Here is an 18,531-nt window from a genome sequence, read left to right on the forward strand (position 1 = left end):
CTCTAACAAAAGACCAGATCAAGATAGCCTAACAGCAGAAACATCTTTCTGTCAATACCTGCACTATTCCAGTGAAACACCAACAGAAAAACCATGTTACAGTTTTAGAAGAGGTTACCATCGGGGGAGACTAGGTAAACTGGACTTGGGATCTTTCTATATTCTTTCTTAGAACTGCACGGGACTCTACAATCTCCATACAAAATTTTAATTAATATATTCTGTTTCTAGCTTTGTTTGTCCTACCTTCAGATTAACATATCTAAATGTCTTTATATTTCAACAGATGTCTAGGTGTTAGAATAAAAGCTTAAAGAGCACATTGAACTTCTACCATCAACCAGTAGATCAGGGAAGGAAGGCCCTTTTTACACAGCGCCAAGTTACCTGTGAAGTCCTATGATTTGTTCATTCCATGAAGTTTTTATGAGTTAGTTTCATGTGCGAGTCTCCAGGAGCACAGAGGCAACTATGCGATGGTTCTTATCTATTAAGCATTCATAAGTACGTGTTGAATACACACATAAACCAAAATTAGATTTATGTAGTGATAAATTCAAGTGCATGCGAGGAGAATATAACTATGAGAAAAGAGCACAGGGAAGGAAAGACTGTGGGTGGCAGCCAATTCCACATATAATTGATTCCAATTTGGTCAGAAAGTATGTATAGGAACAAGAGTTGATTCTATGGCTTTTGCACAGTTCTTCTGCTAAGCTTACACCGCACCATTCAATCAATTACTCAGTATCCATTCAACACAACTATGTTGGTGCCTCATGGCATTTTTAAATAGTGTGGATATTCCTGATGGCATGTGTTAGCTTACAGCCATGTTCCTGCTCCATCTTAAAAATGTTTTGACAAAGTATGCCGGGAAGTCTTTGAACTAAAAGCTGTTAATAGTCTTATCTTTTGTGAATAAGTCTGACGGTCTTATTTATTGTGAAAACGATTTGGAGGATACTAACATTGAAGGTAATTATGAGAAAAACTAAAGTCTATTTTGCAAACAAATAAAATACCTATAAGCTTAAGATCTAAAAAATATTTGAGTCCTATGGGTTTTTTTTTAAATTTACTATTACTTGTTTATATGAATGATAAAGATAAAGAGCCAGATGAAGACATAAAGTGTGTAAGGTCTGGGAGTCTCTCAAGCATAGCAGCTTCGATCCCCTTGGAGTTTGGGATATGTCAGTTTCCTCATATGTGTATATGTTCACCAACCTAGAAACTCTCCGAACTGCAGAATTTAGGGTTTAAGCATGATTGCCTAAATCACTGGCCATTAGTGATTAAATCAGTTGCTAGCATTTTTCGGTCTTCTGTGGAGTGTGTTAATGTGTGTTGGGGTGGGGTGTGGAGCCAAAAGTTCCAATCCACTGGTGATTACATGGCTGGTTCCTCTGGTGACCAGCCCCCGTCCTAAAGTTGTCTATAGACCTCTCAGCTAAGAATCTTCTCAGTAACATATTAAAGAGCCTTCTAGCACTCAGGAGATTTCAAGGGTCTTAAAAGCTCTGTGCCAGGAAACAGGACAAAGACCAAATGAATATTCTTTTATTATATCACAACTCTAGTCTTATATTAAGACATTTTAAAATTTATCTTTTAAGTTTCCTATAATCTCTAGATTCCTCCTCCATCCCTTTTGTTTACTTACAGCTTGTGGGTTAAGGGATCTTGCCTTGTACAATTCCCCACGGTCTGATCTTTGCTAATTGCAAACTTATGGTAAAGTTTATTATGTTCCTTTGTCCCTGTATTTCCTGAAAATTTGAAGTTCGATCCATAGACTGGTTCAGACTCAGGTTAGGTCCCTTTGGCCAGACTATAGGAAACATTGTTGTCTTCCTTCTTTGTAATATTAGTAGGCTTTGATTCTTAATGCTTCTATCTCTTAAGTTTTTGGAGATTGTTAAGTGGTGATTTTTCCCTCAACTTATTTAACTAAAAAGAAGAAAAAAGTTTACCCATTGCTCCCCACCCTACCTCCCACATTAAGGTAGAGAAACCTATATAAATAGCACTCTAACTTTTGTAGCATTCAGGTATTTTCAGTTTTCATCAACTTCATGCAGCCAGCATGTTCAATCAAGTTTTCCTCACTTCATTAACCTTTAGCTATTTTACATATTTTGTCCATAGTATTCTGCTTTTTATATCGCTAGCAATTTTTACTGAATGCTAGCTATTGTGAATGATATATTGTGGAGTATCTAGATTTAGCTGTCTATATAAAGCAGGAATTTTCTAGGTCTCAACTGACTGCCCTGAATATTCAGTGAGGTCTCCCCACTCTGGCTCAAGAAGTCTAACATCGCCCTGTTCTGTTTGAGTTCTGTAGGTTTTTGAGATTACATTTCCCCAGTATTTGATGTTTTTCTGTACTTGTATATTATATACATATACAGCCAAAGACTCCAGGTACTCTTCCGCAGATATATGGAGAATTTTTCCTAAATGGCTTTCTCTTATCCAGTACATCTTACTGATAATTTCAGCTTCCTCAGCCTCCCCAATAGCCTATCTTTGTTTTCACATCTCAGTAAGACTCATATGTTCTGCTTGTATTTTCTGTTGCCATATTGTATAGAAATCCCTTCTAGGCCAACATCCTGAGCAAACATAAGTCTCATACATTTTTCTTTTTCAATAAGGGATACATTCCTATAATTCCTATTTTCTGATATCTGAAAATAGTTATGTCATATTTTGTTCACTTTTCCAATGCTTTACATACTGGTATAGGACTAGACCACCTTATCTCAGTCATTGTCAGAAGCAGGGGTCTGGATTCATTTTGAAGGGAGAGCTAACACGATCTGCTCATGGATTATATGTGAGAGATAAAGAAAAGTCAAGAATGACTCTAAGACTTTTACCTGTTCACTTAGAATGATGAAGTTGGAATTCCATGAAGGGGATAGGAATCACCATGGGAGGGGCACACTGTTTGTTTCTATTGTGGGGAGAGGTATGAATACCAAAAACTGAACTTTCAGACATGCAGACTTGAGGTATCTGTTAGAATCCATATAGATACACTAGGTAGGTAGTTAGATATTTAAATGTAAATGTCAGGGAAAAATGTAGACTAATGACTTAATTGAGGAGTTCTCAATGTGTAGACAAGTCTTGGGCTAGAAAACATTTCCCTACAAATCAACTGTAGATAGAAAAACAGATGACAAGTAGACCTCAGACTTTAGACCTGCTTGGGTCCTCTTTAATGGAAAATGAGTTATTAGTTGAATCACTTTTAATGGAAAATTATTTTACTCTACTTTTTCTTTTCTACATAGGCAGTACACACCGGTGGAACTTTTTTTGTTGTCTTTGAACTTGGTGTTCAAAGGGACACCAAGAGTGCAGTAATGGGGAGAAAGAAATTAAGAAATGAAAGACTAAAGCACACTGAATTCACTGTATAAAAGGAAGAGGAGGAAAAGATGGAAGAGAAAGAACTGTGTATAAGACAAGCTACACATGTGTTTGGAATAGTACATAGGGGGCGCTCAACAACATTTACTCATTAACTGTAGAAATGAATAGTTCACCCTTCTATTTCTATCCAAAATAAGAGCTTATAAGGGGAGACTTCCTGGAAAAGTCTCAGGTGGGACTAGTTTAGTTTTGAATTTGGTAAAATATAACTCTTGGAACCCATCAAGAAAAATAAAGTTATTCAATTTCATTACATTTGGCTCCATATTGGTTTCAAGTTACTTCATACTGTGGATAATGTTACTTTTAAGCCATGGACACAAATGATTTTCTGTTTGGTTCCATCCCAAACTAATGTTAGCATTTTAATAATTGAATTTGAAATGGCTTTCTTTTGTTTACTGAAGCAGTGGTGGTTATATCACAAGACTGTAAATCACTTAGGCAGTAATAAAGATGCTTCTACAGTATTACACAAGACCTAAAGTATTGTCTGTGCATTTTGTGAGAACAAAGGCCGTTGAATTTTTTTTTCAGTTTGTGCAGGATTTTACCTAATTTTAAGGCAAATAGTTATTTTTATTATATACTACACACACTTGAGGGTCTAAGAAATATATTTTTTCTTGACTGAACAAAATTATTCACTGCAAAATACTTAAATACACCTAAGAATATTCCCACAATGACTGTAACGTGAATAGAAAGCAGTGTTCAAATTATCAAATGAAAGTGTAGAGAAAGCAGGACGAAAGGTGACTGAGATCCAGCTGTCATTGGGTCACTCAGTTCTTGTCCCAGATGTACCAAAGAATTGGAGACCCCAGATCAGAACGGGGAGATAGAGTTGATCAAGTAGGTAAGTAGAATACACTTGCAAGAGTAAAAGCAGACCACTGCCAGAAGAAGAAGGATGGCAATGGCTCCAAGAAGCTCTACCTACAACCTTTTAAGCTTGTTTTGTGTACATGTGAATTTGGCTTTATTGATATTTTTGATTGACACCTGGTGGTTATATGACATTATGGCTTCTCAGCATGCACCTACCCATGATGCATTCTATTTGCATTTATTTATGTATTGTGTATTTATGAGTGTCTTAAGAGCTTTTGTTGTGACCTTAAAAGTACTTAAGGGCAAGGTGCACATTTTGAGCACATGCTCATCTCTTATAAGTCCCCTTGTGGCTTTTGAGCCAGCTCTGTGGCAAGGCCTTTCCTGTTCTGTTAGCCCTTAGAGGTAGCTCTGAAAGTGTGACTGTTAACTTTCAGGGTGGCTCCAAAGGTGTGGCCAGCACCTGCTTTATCCTTCCTTGCTCATGTCTAACTAACACAGTGTTTTGCGACTTGACAAGGTCATCCAATTAGCAGGTTACAGAGTTATGGATGGGACCCAGGATTTTCTTATCTAAAATTGCTGCAGGTTAGCATAGTCAAGAAGAAGAGGAAGAATGGGGCACTTGGGTCACTTAGTGGGTTAAACGTCTGACTTCAGCTCAGGTCATGATCTCGCGGTTTGTGAGTTCAAGCTCTGCATCCGGCTCTGTGCTGACAGCTCAGAGCCTGGAGCCTGCTTCGGATTCTGTGTCTCCCTCGCTCTTTGCCCCTCCCCTTCTCACACTCTCTCTCACTCTCTCAAAAATAAACATTAAAAAAAAAGAAGGCGAAGAAAATAATTAGAGTTGAGATCATTTTATACCACAAAACAATTGCAGAAGCTAACTTAATTTTTCAAAACTAAACTAGGTGTGTATATGGTCCACTGGTATCCAGCTTTATAACTCCTGTTTGTTCGGGCAAGTATCCTGTTCCCGCCACAACCGTGGCTTCAGCTGTCTTGCTGTTAGCAACTAATTCCTTTTCACACAGAGTCACAAATTGCGGATAAAGTTTTAACCCTTCTGCTTTTCCAGAGTTAGAGTGATACTGCATGTTTCTGCCTTTTATTCTCCCACCAAGGGTGGCTTGAGGGATGATAAGAATGTTGCCAAGGAGCTCTAATACAGACACGTGCTTGCCATTTTCTGTTTCACTTAATCATATTAACCATTTTGTGAAGAAGTTTTTTATTAGGTGCCTTGCAAAAACACACATAGATCACTAATGCTCCCTGAACCTCCTGGGTCTCGGTGACCCCCTTGGGTGGGTGTATTTACAGCCAGCCCCGCAGGCACTGATCCAGAACTCCCCGGGCCTGAGGTATCCGGCCACCCTCAGCCTGGGCTCAAACCCTGGCAATCTAACATGTCCAGGTCCTGGGCTTGAGGCCATTTACATTTTTAGCCATAGTAACTAATATGTAATCTTTGGAAGAATTATATTTTGAGTACATCTTCTGGTAGTTAATGACTGAGTGTGTTTCCCGAAAATTCACATGGTGAAGTCTTAACTCCCAATGTGATAGTATTTGGAGGTGGGACCTTTGGAAGGTAATAAGGTTTAGATGAGGTCATGAGGATACAGTCCTCAGGATGAGATTAGTGCCCTAATAAGAATAGACCAGATAACCTGCTTTCTTTCTTCTCTCTTCTATTTCCTCACCATTTGAGGATACACCAAGAAAGCAGTCATCTGCAAGACAGATGACTTCACCATAATTTAATGATGTTGGCATTCTGATCTCAGGTCAGACTTACATCCAGAACTGTAAGAAACAAATGTCTGCAATTTAGGACACCTAGCCCATGGCATTTTGTTATAGCAGCCTGTGCTAAGACACTGTATTGGATTTCGATTCTTCTCTCTATGACTTGTAAATAGAGATTTCCAAAGGTCTGCTGTTTTAGTGAATCAAATTTTTAAATTTTTATTAATAAAGTAAATTTGAGAGAGAGACAAAGAGAGACGAGAGAGTGAGTGGGGGAGGGGCAGAGAGTGAGGGAGACACAGAATCTGAAAGAGGCTCCTGGCTGTGAGCTCTCAGCACAGAGCCCAATGTGGGGCTCGAACTTACAAGCCATGAACTGACCTGAGCCAACTATCATATGTTCAAGCAATTCTACTTTTGGGTATTTATCTGAAGAAAACAAAAATGTCAATTCAAAGATATATATATTTATATATATATATATATATATATATATATATATATAGCAGCATTATTTACAATAGCTAAGACATAAAAGTAACCTAAGTGTCCATTGATAAGTGAATAAAGATGATGGATGTATGTATGTGTATATGCATTCCTTCACTGGACATACTTCATTTTATTGTACTCACTTTACTGCACTTTGTAGATACTGCCTTCTCTACGAATTGAAGATTTATGGCAACTCTCGAGCAAGTCTATCAGTCCCATTTTGCTCTCAGCATTTGCTCACTCCATGTCTGTCATATTTTGATAATTCTTGTAATATTTCAAACTTTTTCATTGTTATTATATTTGTAATGGTGATCTATGATCAATGATTATGATTTGCTGAAAGTTCAGATGATGGTTAGCATTTTTTAGCAATAAAGTATTTTTTCATTAAGGTACGTACTCTTTTTTGACATAATGATATTGCACACTTACTAGTCTACAGTAGAAACAGAACTTTCATATATGTATTGGGAACCAGAAAAATTATTTGTTGTAAAGATCACTTTATTGCTGTGGTCTGGAACTGAACTTGTAGCATCTTCAAGGGACTCCTGTGCCTCAGAATATTACTCAGCATTAAAGAAGAAAGAAATGTTGCCATTTGTGACATCATGGATGGGCTTACAGAGTATTATGCTAAGTGAAATAAATCTGAAAAGGACAAATACTTATATGTGGAATCTAAACAAGACAAACAAACAAAATAAAGCAAACTTATAGAGAACAAAGTGTTGGTTGGTGACCAGCTGGGAGATGCTGAAGGTGATCAAAATATGTGAAGGGCACTAAGAGGTACAAACTTCTAGAAGAGAGAGAGAGAGAGAGAGAGAGAGAGAGAGAGAGGATGGGACCAATACTGTATGCTCTCACTTCTGTGTTAGAAATTTAAAAATAAATAAATAAACAGATAACACAAATTCATAGAAAACATCAGATCTGTGATTACCAGAAATAGGGGTGGGGAAGGGGGAAATGGAGGAAGGTGGTCAAATTTTCAGTTACAAGTACTAGGGATGTAATGTACAACATGATGACTATAGTTAACACTGCTGTTTGGCATACGTAAAAGTTGTTTGGCATATATAAAAGTTGTTAAGAGTAAATCCTCAACGTTCTCATCACCAGGAAAAATAAATGTATTTTCTTTTTTTTTCGCTGTATCTATATGAGGTGATCAGAGTTAACTTACTGTAGTAATCATTTCATGGTATGTGAAATGGTAAGTGAAATCATTAAGCTGTACACTTTACTTATGTGGTGATATGTCAATTACATCTCAATATAACTGAGGATAAGACACTTGAAAAATATTATTGATGGATTTGAGTACTGAAAACATATAGCTTTTAAAGTTCTAAAACATAGAAAAGCAGTAAGTTAATAAACAAGAAGTAAAGATCAAACTAGGAAAATATTTAAAAATAACATTATTAATGGTTACTATCCGCGATATATATGAAGTTTCCATAAGTAAGAAACATTAGATTCTACATAAAATAAGAAGATGCATAAGGAGACAATGTGTAGAGCAAACAAAATTGGCCAATTCACTTAGAAATATATCATGCTTAAAAGTGAAACTAATGTGCAGTTTTAAAGTGTTTTGTCTATCACATTTGCAAAGTTATAAATAAATCCTGGAATATATCATAGTTTTCAAGCATAAATTATGTTTAAGCATAAACTAGTACTATCTTTATGAGACATATTTAGGCATAATTTTAACTTTTTTGGTTTGTTTGCCATATTTTGACCCAGAATTTGCATTTTTGGGGATCTAGCTTAAAACCTCCACACTGTGGAATAATTAATGTTCCATACATTTATTTCATCATTAATCACAGTAATCCAAAATTAACATTAAAAATCTCAGAGAGATACTTTTCTTTAGTGGTTACTGATCCCAATACCCACTCTCCTTTTCTTTTTTTTTTTAATACTAGAACATTGATAATTTTAGCTGGATGCATGACCATCTACTTAAAGACCACATTAGCAAGACTCTGGTAAGTTCAAAATTGCCATATCTTGTCCAGTAAGATAGCAGCAGATGGTGAATGTCACTGTCTAATAATTCCTGAAAAGAAAATGCTACCCATTCAAGTATGTTTTCTGACATTCAGTCTTATTTAGATGAGGCATGGTGACAGAAACAACCTAGGGGATGGTAGCCTAACAGTATAGAAGATACCTCTTTCCCTCCAACTCATCTGGCATTTCAGAATTTTTAGAAAAGACGAGCATGATTATTACATTGTTTAAGACACCACTATCAGCTCTCAAAGAGCATTGACCACGTCTTAACTAATAGTTTTCTGTACTTTCCCAATAATCTACAATGAATATCTACACAGATAACACAAGTCAACATTTAAAAGAAGAAAGTGGGGCGCCTGGGTGGCGCAGTCGGTTAAGCGTCCGACTTCAGCTCAGGTCACGATCTCGCGGTCCGTGAGTTCGAGCCCCGCATCAGGCTCTGGGCTGATGGCTCAGAGCCTGGAGCCTGTTTCCCATTCTGTGTCTCCCTCTCTCTCTGCCCCTCCCCCGTTCATGCTCTGTCTCTCTCTGTCCCAAAAATAAATAAACGTTGAAAAAAAAATTTAAAAAAATTAAAATAAAAGAAGAAAGTAACCAAAAATAAAACTGGACAGAATTCACTCAACTGGTGTTTTACTGCTAAAAGCTGGTGGTCTTAACTCTAAGCTATTTGGGTGCTTAAGAATTTCTTAGGACTTATCACTAGAAAATATTCTATATGTAAGTAATAGATGTAATATACTGACTTTAAACGAATGCTTTTATGTGTATATTCATATATACATGAATATAACAGAATTGGGGGAAAGGTAATATATAACAGCCTTGTTGAATTAGCAGAAGGTCCTCTATACTTAGAAAAAAAAACAACAGAATAATGTTAGCACTATGCTTCTTAGAGAAACCTTGCATTTTAGCATTGTCAAATAGACTTAGAAATAGTTATTCTGTATAATGATAACCATTAATTTGGGTTAACTTTTTAGTCATAATTAAGTGACTATAATACAACAACCTAGCTCATCGAGTTAGATGAGGATTAAAAAATAACTTATCACTGTAGCTAGCACGCACACATGGAGTTCCATAAAGATTAGTTTTTGTGATTATGATAAGCAAATTTAGAGATGAGATACTAAGATTAAGTGACAAACAGAAAACGTATACCTGGGTACCTCTCAATGGACGTTAAGGTTAGAAAGTTAATGTGGATTAATTGAAAAGGACTACGTGGTAGTTAATAATTTTTCACTTATTCAGTTAGTAATTCAAAGCTGGAGATGTGCCTTGGAATAAAGATATAACAAAACACATATTTTAAGATATTGAACCGTGTCAAATTATACTTAACATGTGTATTTAAAATTTATTGTGCTATGACCTTTTTACTGGCACACATGACTAATATCCTCCAATGATGCTATAGAGGCAAAGTGTTTTCATAGATGAAATATTTTTATAGGCAGAATGTAGCCTCAATAGAGAATAATTATTTTATTTCTAGTATCATTCAGTATCAAAAGACTGCTTAATATCATCATTAATAAACTTAAATGTAAAAAAAAAAGAAAAAAAATTAAAAAAAATAAACTTAAATGTAATATCTGTCTGGGTGTCATTGCTCACTTTTATAGAATGTCATCTAGAGTAAGAAGATGCAGGAGATTATGTTTGAGTTCTATACTACTCCACGTAAATTATGTAATGTGTTTTTTAGGTAGGTGAAGGAGTAGAAGTGGGATAAAGTAGGCTGAGTAAATTCATTAGGGATACATGTAAGCTGTGTTTTAATTATACATTATCCCAAGGTAATATATACCTAATAAACTATATACATAACTATATATAACTATATGAGAAACTACGTATATAACAGTTTATGTTACTGAAAACCATAGATTTGTAAAAATATATCCATTTTCTTTCTTCTAAGCCTGGCTTTCATGTCTTCTGATATTAATTACTCCATCATTATTTTCCCTTAATTTTTATTACCAATCTTATTAGAATGTAAGCTTCTCAGCAGAAGAATATAGGTCTGTTTTATTCAACAGTTCATCATCATCATCAAACTGCCTTGCAATAAAACTGCCATATAGTCTCTTACACATATAAATAAAATGTTTAATAAATACATATTTTTAACTAAAGAGAATCAGCAACATTAGTAAAGGAAAGAAACTTGGAGATCATCAAGTTTTCGTAAATAAGAAAACTGAGGCCAAGAGAGGACAGACAAAAAAGCTCAAGATCACAGAACAAGTCTATGGGAGAGATTATATGGTCATGCAAATAGTGGTAATTTTGGATTTTTTCCTTTAAACATTATTGCAATATCCATTCTCTCTTTCTTCTTTTTAGTAAGAAAATATTTCTCATTATTATTTTCAATCACTTTCCCTTTTAACGATAAAGGATAGTCTCTTTAATAAAAATGAGTTGTTGGGAAAATGAATGAACATAGCGTTAAGGGTAGTTTCTCTGGTCACCATGCATGATGTTTCTGAAGTATGCAGTGGATAAAACATTAAGATTAACTTAATGTATATGGATAACATTTCTACAAACTAGTTTCAGTCATAAAAAATATAGCACAGAAAATGTCATTTCCAAAGTACAAAGAGTTTCATGGTTGTGCTAGGATTCAAACTGAGGACTTTCTAGTTCAAGTGTAGAATTTTCTATGAAATAAACGTATATATATGTTAAATTAGCACGGTTTCAGAATAAATAATAGATAAATGTAGTGCACACTAGTAACCAATTTTAAGTTTCTATTCTCTTTTCCTCCTTCAGAAGCTCTACCTGGTGACTGTATTTTACAACCTCTCTTTCAGTTTGATATGGTCATATGACTGTGTCCACACTAATGGCATATGAACAGAGGTGGTATGTGCAACTTTTGATGTATCATTGCATTGCACTATTTCCCCTGGAAAAAAATGTTAGAACACAGACTTTGTCTTGGACCGTGCAGATCAGGACAATACCTTGGAGTATGGGCAGATTTATAAAGGATCTTGGTTACTGAATATTTTTTAAAATGTTTATTTATTTTTGAGAGAGAGAGAAAGAGAGCACACATGCATGCAAGCAGGGAAGGGACAGTGAGAGAGGGGGAAAAGGATCCAAAGTGGGTTCATTTGGCTCTGTGCTAACATCAGAGAGCCTAAAGTAGGGCTTGAACTCATGAGCTGCGAGATCATAACCTGAGCCAAAGTCAGAAGCTTAACTGAGTCACCCAGGATGTCTAGGTCTCATTTTTACTACATCCTTAGCCATATGTATGTAGCCTATACACTTACTAATATAAAGTAAATAAGAAATCAAGAGAGACAGAAGGGATGTAACTCTAACTTAAGCAAGAGATCAGAACTCAGATCCTGGAAGCCAAGAGTAGGTGGAAAATAGAAGACCAAGAATTGGACAGGGTAATTAATGACAACTACAGACTGGGAAACATATACTGCTTATGGACACAAAGAACTCATGCTGGATATGCTTAAGAGTAATAAATAGATAAAAGGAGAAGGTCTGTTCCTTTTCAGGTTATCTCAGAGAAATTAGAGTGGAAATAAAGTAAAAAAAAAGTAATGAGGATGAAGGTCTTCTCAGGGAGATAAGCAAATAGATGAGAAGCAAGAGAGTTAAATGAACAGTATGGTGAGAATTAATGTGTATCTAAATATGAAGAATTATTTACAAATACACTCATTGAGGGGCTTTTTAAAGGGTTCATTAAGTAGTAGGGACTGAGCTTATATTCTCTTGGCTGAATTAAGTAATGGTTCTGAACCTCAGCTTTATCACCTGAAAAATAGTGGTTTTAAGAATTTGATAAAAACACGATGGAAAGAAAATGGCACATAAAAGTCTAATCATTCTTGTTTATATCATTGTTAGAGAAAATGAGGCAACTAATTCTCTGTAGGATCTGACATCATCAAAGTAGAATATAATAATTTATCTGTGCTCTTGAAAAATAAGTAGACATCTTTTAGGCAGAGAGCAAGATAGGGTTTTTCTTTTCTTTTTTTTTTTTTTTTTTAACGTTTATTTATTTTTGGGACAGAGAGAGACAGAGCATGAACGGGGGAGGGGCAGAGAGAGAGGGAGACACAGAATCGGAAACAGGCTCCAGGCTCCGAGCCATCAGCCCAGAGCCCGACGCGGGGCTCGAACTCACGGACCGCGAGATCGTGACCTGGCTGAAGTCGGACGCTTAACCGACTGCGCCACCCAGGCGCCCCAAGATAGGGTTTTTCAAACAGAAGAAAGTATAGACTTAAAGGCAAAGAATCAGGTAAGATCATCATATATAGAGGAAATTAATAGAGATTTACAAAGCTTGGAACACAGGTTACAAAATAGAAAATAACTGAACAAGTAGATAGGGACAAAATCTGAAAGATTTAACTTCCAATTTAAAGATATTAGACATAATCCTATGTGTTAAAAAGCATACTTTTTTTTTAACCAAAGAGTGATATGAAAGGTATATTTTATACAAAGAAATCCAAGCTTCATTATGGTGTATGGAAGAACAAAACAGGCCACTACAGGGAGATTGGACAAAAGATTTGGAAAGAGAATTGATAAGTCAGGGGAAACAGGCATACATAAAGAAAACAAAAAAATGATTGAAGAGATAATCTGAAAATAGAATCAGTATCACTTGGTAAATAACTGGATGTGGGATACTCTGTAACTTGAGAAACTCATGATTCTAATAAGCAAAATTTCAAAAACTGGGAAAGAAATAGATTTTTAGAAAAGAAATGAGTAAGTTTTATGAAATTGTGATTGTTGCCAAAAGTATAGGGATATGGGTATGCCTCAGGTATATATACTTAAGGTAAAATGATGCATATAAGAGTAACATAAAAATCATATTTTTGCTATATTGTTCATCTCCTATATCTTCATACTTCTTCATAAGGAGTTTGTATATTTAATATCAGCTGCTTACTCCCAAGAAAGTATTTGAATTTCAGTGTGAAGGAGCTCGTTGTATGACAAAAGGAACAGAATGAGGAAGACATTAAACATGGCCCCTGCATTTATAAAGCAGAGTCTAGAGTGAGGAAGCAGATGAATTGTGATGGTTAATTTTATGTGTCAACTTTGACAAGGGAAATGGATGTCCAGATTAAACGATATTCTTGGTTGTGACTTTGAGTATTTCTGAGCAAGATTACCATTTGAATGAGTAGACTCATTAAAATAGATAGTCTTCCCCAATGTGGGTGAGTATCATCCAATCTGTGAGGGCTCCAATAGAACAAAAAGGTTTATGAAGGAGGAATTCACCCCTTTTTGTTTCCTTCATGCCTTCCTGGGCCAGGATATCAGTCTCCTGCCCTTGAACTGAGATTTGCACCATCAGCTCCCCTGGTTTTTAGGCCTTGGGAATAGGACTGGGATTATACCAACGGCTTTGTGGGGTTTCCATCTTGCAGATAACAGATCATGGGACTTCTCAGGCTCCATAAAAGCATGAGCTAAATTATTACAATCTCTTTATATAAATCCACTATGGCTTTATTTCTCTGGAGGACTCTAATACACAAACTAAGAGAAATTTGTTGATCAAGGTACCATCATGACCAATGGTGAGGAGAATAGCAAGGTGAAGTCTAGCTTGTGGGGTTATACTCACATGGTAAATGGAATCACACAGCTATTCTTAGTCATGTTTCCTGTTGAAAGGATTTCTGTCCCTAATAGAAATGAAGTGAACACCTTCCAGTAGCAACAGCTAATATATATAAGAAGAATAGAAGCAAAAAACCACTCATCTAATCTAGAAAGGCCTGATGGACAAGCAGGGAGAGGAGAAAAAAAGAAAAACACTGGCCTATATGAAACCATTTCATCTGAAAACTTTCAACTTCAGTAAAAGGGGTTTGTTTAGTCCTAACAATTTCTTCACCAACTCAGGCTAATATTAAATTTAGTCCTCTGTAAAATCCCAAGAAAAACATAAGTAAATTGAAACTAAGAGATAAAGAAAAAACTTTCACTGAACTTGTAATTTAACAAAAATTGTTATCTATAGATAAGAAAAGGAACAGGGTGAAGAGGCAATGATGGAAGGGTGCCTTTTCGAAACACACCCTGTTACTGTAGTTTTGGTTTAGAAAATATATAAATATTTTACATATTCACAAAGAAAATTTTAATTTACAAAAGCCCCCTTCACCAAAAAAAAAATTGAAAAAAGTAAGTAAAGAAACTCAACTTTATATCAAGGTGGAGAGATAGCCACATACAGAAGTAAATTACTTTAAATGACTTTGAAATAAATTAGAAGCACAAAGAAATAGTAAATATTATTTAGCAGTTTAAATTTGGGGTGTAATCAATATTTCGAATTTAAACTTATTGTGTAGAATAACACAACTGTGTTTTACCTTAATGTTATAAACCAAATACTTCAGTAAAAAAGAATGAGACCAAGATCCAACCAGTTTAAATTTTATAATGTTAAAATTGAGTCTGAAATATGATAAACCTATAATTTTTCTTAGGAAAACTACATTTTTCTATCTAAAGAAAGGTTTGTATCTTCAAAAACAGCCATGTCGTGAATGACAAGAAAGATAAGAAACTCCAGATGAACAATCAAGAGAAATAACAAAAGAATTCTTTGAAATTCAGAGTATTCAATATTCAATACTTAGAAATACTGAAGTGATTTTAAAGTTTAATGTAAAAATTTCAAAAACACTGTCATAAAATAATTTTTCTGCAATATAAACCAGTAAAATATTGCTGAAATCATTGACTGAACAAACGCTTTTAGGTCAAATTAGATTTTTGTAAACAAAGAATCCTGTGACTAGCTTCAAAGTTAGTTCTGTTAAATTAAGAAAAAATCCCATTTACAATTGTACCAAAAATAAGATACACAGAATAAACCTAACCAAAGAGGTGAAACAGGTATACTCTGAAAACTAGAAAACATTGATGAAAGAAATTAAAGACACAAAAAAGTAGAAAAACATTCCATGCTCATGGACTGGGAGAACAATTATTGTCAAAACGTTTATACTACCCAAAGCAACCTACACATGTACTGCAATCCCTAACAAAATATGAACATCCTTTTTCACAGAACTAGAACAAAGAATCCTAAAATTTGTATGGGACCACAAAAGACCCCGAATAGCCAAAGCAATCTTGAAAATGAAATCAAAGCTGGAGACATCACAATTCCAGACTTCAAGTTATATTACAAAGCTATAGTCATGAAGAGAGTATGGAACTTGCACAAAAACAATAGAACAGAAGAGAAGACTCAGAAATGAACCCAAATCTATATGGTCAATTATTCTTTGGCAAAGCAGGAAAGAATACCTAACCGGAAAAAAGACAGTCTCTTCAATAAATGGTGATTGGAAAACTGGACAGCAGCCTAAAAAGAGAAAGAAACTGGGACACTTTCTTATACCATATGCAAAAGTACACTCAAAATGGATGAAAGACCTAAATGTGAGACCTGAAACCATAAATAAATAAACCATAAAATCTTAGAATGAGAACACAGGCAGTAATTTCTTTGACATCAGCCAAAGTAACTCTTTTGTAGATAGGTCTCCTGAGGCCAGGGAAACAAAAGCAAATATAAGCTCTTGGGACTATATCAGGAAAAAAAAGGAAAACAAACAAACAAACAAAAACACCTTTTGCATAGCAAAGGAAACAACCAACAAAACTAAAGGGCAATCTATGGAATGGGAGAAGATATTTGCAAATGACATATCCAATAAAGAGTTAGTATCCAAAATATATAAAAAATTTATACAACTCAACACCCCAAAACCAAATAATCCAATTAAAAATGGGCAGAGGATATGAACAGACATTTCTCCAAAGAAAACATACAGATGACCAAAAGAAACATGAAAAGATGTTCATCATCACTAGCCATCAGGAAAATGTAAATCAAAACTACAATGAGATATCACCTCATACCTGTCAAAATGGGTAAAATCAACAACACAAGCAACGACAAGTATTGGAGAGGACGTGGAGAAAGGGAAACCCTCTTGCACTGTTAGTGGAAATACAAGTTGATGCAGCCACTCTGGAAAACAGTATGGAGGTTTCTCAAAAAGTTAAAAATAGAACTACCTATGATCCAGTAATCACACTACTGGGTATTTTCCTAAAATTTGCAAAAACACTAATTCAAAGGGATACATTCACCCCTATATTTATAGCAGATTGTATACAGTAGCCAAGATATGGAAGCAGCCCCAGTATACATCAGCTGATGAATGGATAAGGAAGGAGTGAGTGTGTGTGTGTGTGTATGTGTGTGTGTGTGTATGTGTGTGTGTGTGTGTGTATGTGTATAATTAGGTATGTATACACACACACACACACACACACACACACACACACACACACACACAGAATATTATTTGGCCATATAGAAGAATGAAGCCTTGCCATTTGCAATGACATGGATGGAGCTAGAGAGTATAATGCTAAGCGAAATAAATTAGAGAAAGAAAAATACCATGGGCTTTCACTCATATGTGGAATTTAAGAAACAAAACAAATGAGCAAAGGGAAAAAAGAGAGAGAAAGAAACAAATCAAAAACAGAGTTGTAACCTCTAAAGAACACTTTGGTGGTTACTAGAGGGAAGTTAGGTGGGCAGATGGGATAAAGCGTAATAGGGATTAAGGAGGGCACTTATCGTGATGAACACTGAGTAATGTATGGAATCATTGGATCACTATATTGTACACCTGAAACTAACATAACACTGTAAGTTAACTAAATAGAACGAAAATAAAAACTAAAGAAACTACTTCTTTTAAAATTCTCAGGAAAGGGTCCCCTGGGTGACTCAGTCGGTTAAGTGTCTGACTGCCTCAGGCCATGATCTCACAGTTCGTGAGTTTGAGCCCCACTTCTGTCTCTATGCTGATAGCTCGGAGCCTGGAGCCTGCTTTGGATTCTGTGCCTGCGCTCCTCTCTCTGTCTGTCTCTCTCTCTTCTCACTCTCAAAAATAAACATTTACAAAAATAAAATTCTTAGGCAAGTGTTACTCAACATTTTCAGATTTGGATGAGCAAAAGGTAATTCATAAAGGTAATCCGTAAGCAATGGATGTAATTATTTATGATTTATTCGGGATTTCTTTTTAAGTTCCAGTTTAGTTGGTCGTTGTTTTTAGTTTTTTTTTAAGAAATACATTATGTTAATCTTTCTTTTCTGGGAAGTAAGAAACATGGGCTTTCAAAAACCTATCTATTTGCATGGCATTATTTTGTATGTTATTATTATACACAGAACACCATGGCCATGGTTTATTTAGATTAGATTTATTTATCTTAATTTAGAAAAAACCTGTGGTATTTACTACTAAAACATTATCTTTAAGATTTTTTTTAAATGTAAGATTTCAGGCACAAAAATTGAATGGTTAAAGAAATGTCTTTCTATTAATGTGCTGCTTATATAATAACTGAGCACCTCAGAAATAGAGAGTGATATTTAAACTCAGTGGGAAGATCATGAATATCAGAGTTCCACTTAACAAACATTCTTGACAGGTTTTTATTTATTTTTAATATGCTAGCAAAAACATTTAACAGAACTCAGGGTGATTTTCAGTATGCTCTCACACAATCTTAGTACTTCATGTGAACTTCAGGCATCTGTGAAGTGATCATTTACTTTCACTTCTTTCCCAATTCACTTTGTCTAAAATGACTTGACACAACATAAATTTACTTTATTTCACTTACAAATATAAAAAGAGAAGTCTTTTTGTTTTATGAATTAGTTTCCCTTTGTCCATATATCTTTCCCAGCTGACAAAAATAATGTATATTAGAGTCTGTGTTAATCTCAAATTCCTCTAGACTTTTAGTCAGGTAAACATGAAAATCTGCATATTATAATTACTATAAACCTGGAAAGGTTAATTTGGACATAAT

The 18,531-nt window shown here is 35.1% G+C and overlaps 1 pseudogene; it reads right to left on the reverse strand.

Moving 5' to 3' along the window:
* Nucleotides 1–5,186: 5,186 nt before the first annotated feature.
* Nucleotides 5,187–18,531, reverse strand: part of LOC124521062 (D-aminoacyl-tRNA deacylase 2-like) — a 37,964-nt pseudogene continuing 24,619 nt past the window's right edge.

This window comes from Lynx rufus, unplaced genomic scaffold (genome assembly GCF_022079265.1).
Source record: "Lynx rufus isolate CCGP_SWC_20201006 ecotype Redwood Valley unplaced genomic scaffold, mLynRuf1.p SCAF_3, whole genome shotgun sequence".
Taxonomy (NCBI): domain Eukaryota; kingdom Metazoa; phylum Chordata; class Mammalia; order Carnivora; family Felidae; genus Lynx; species Lynx rufus.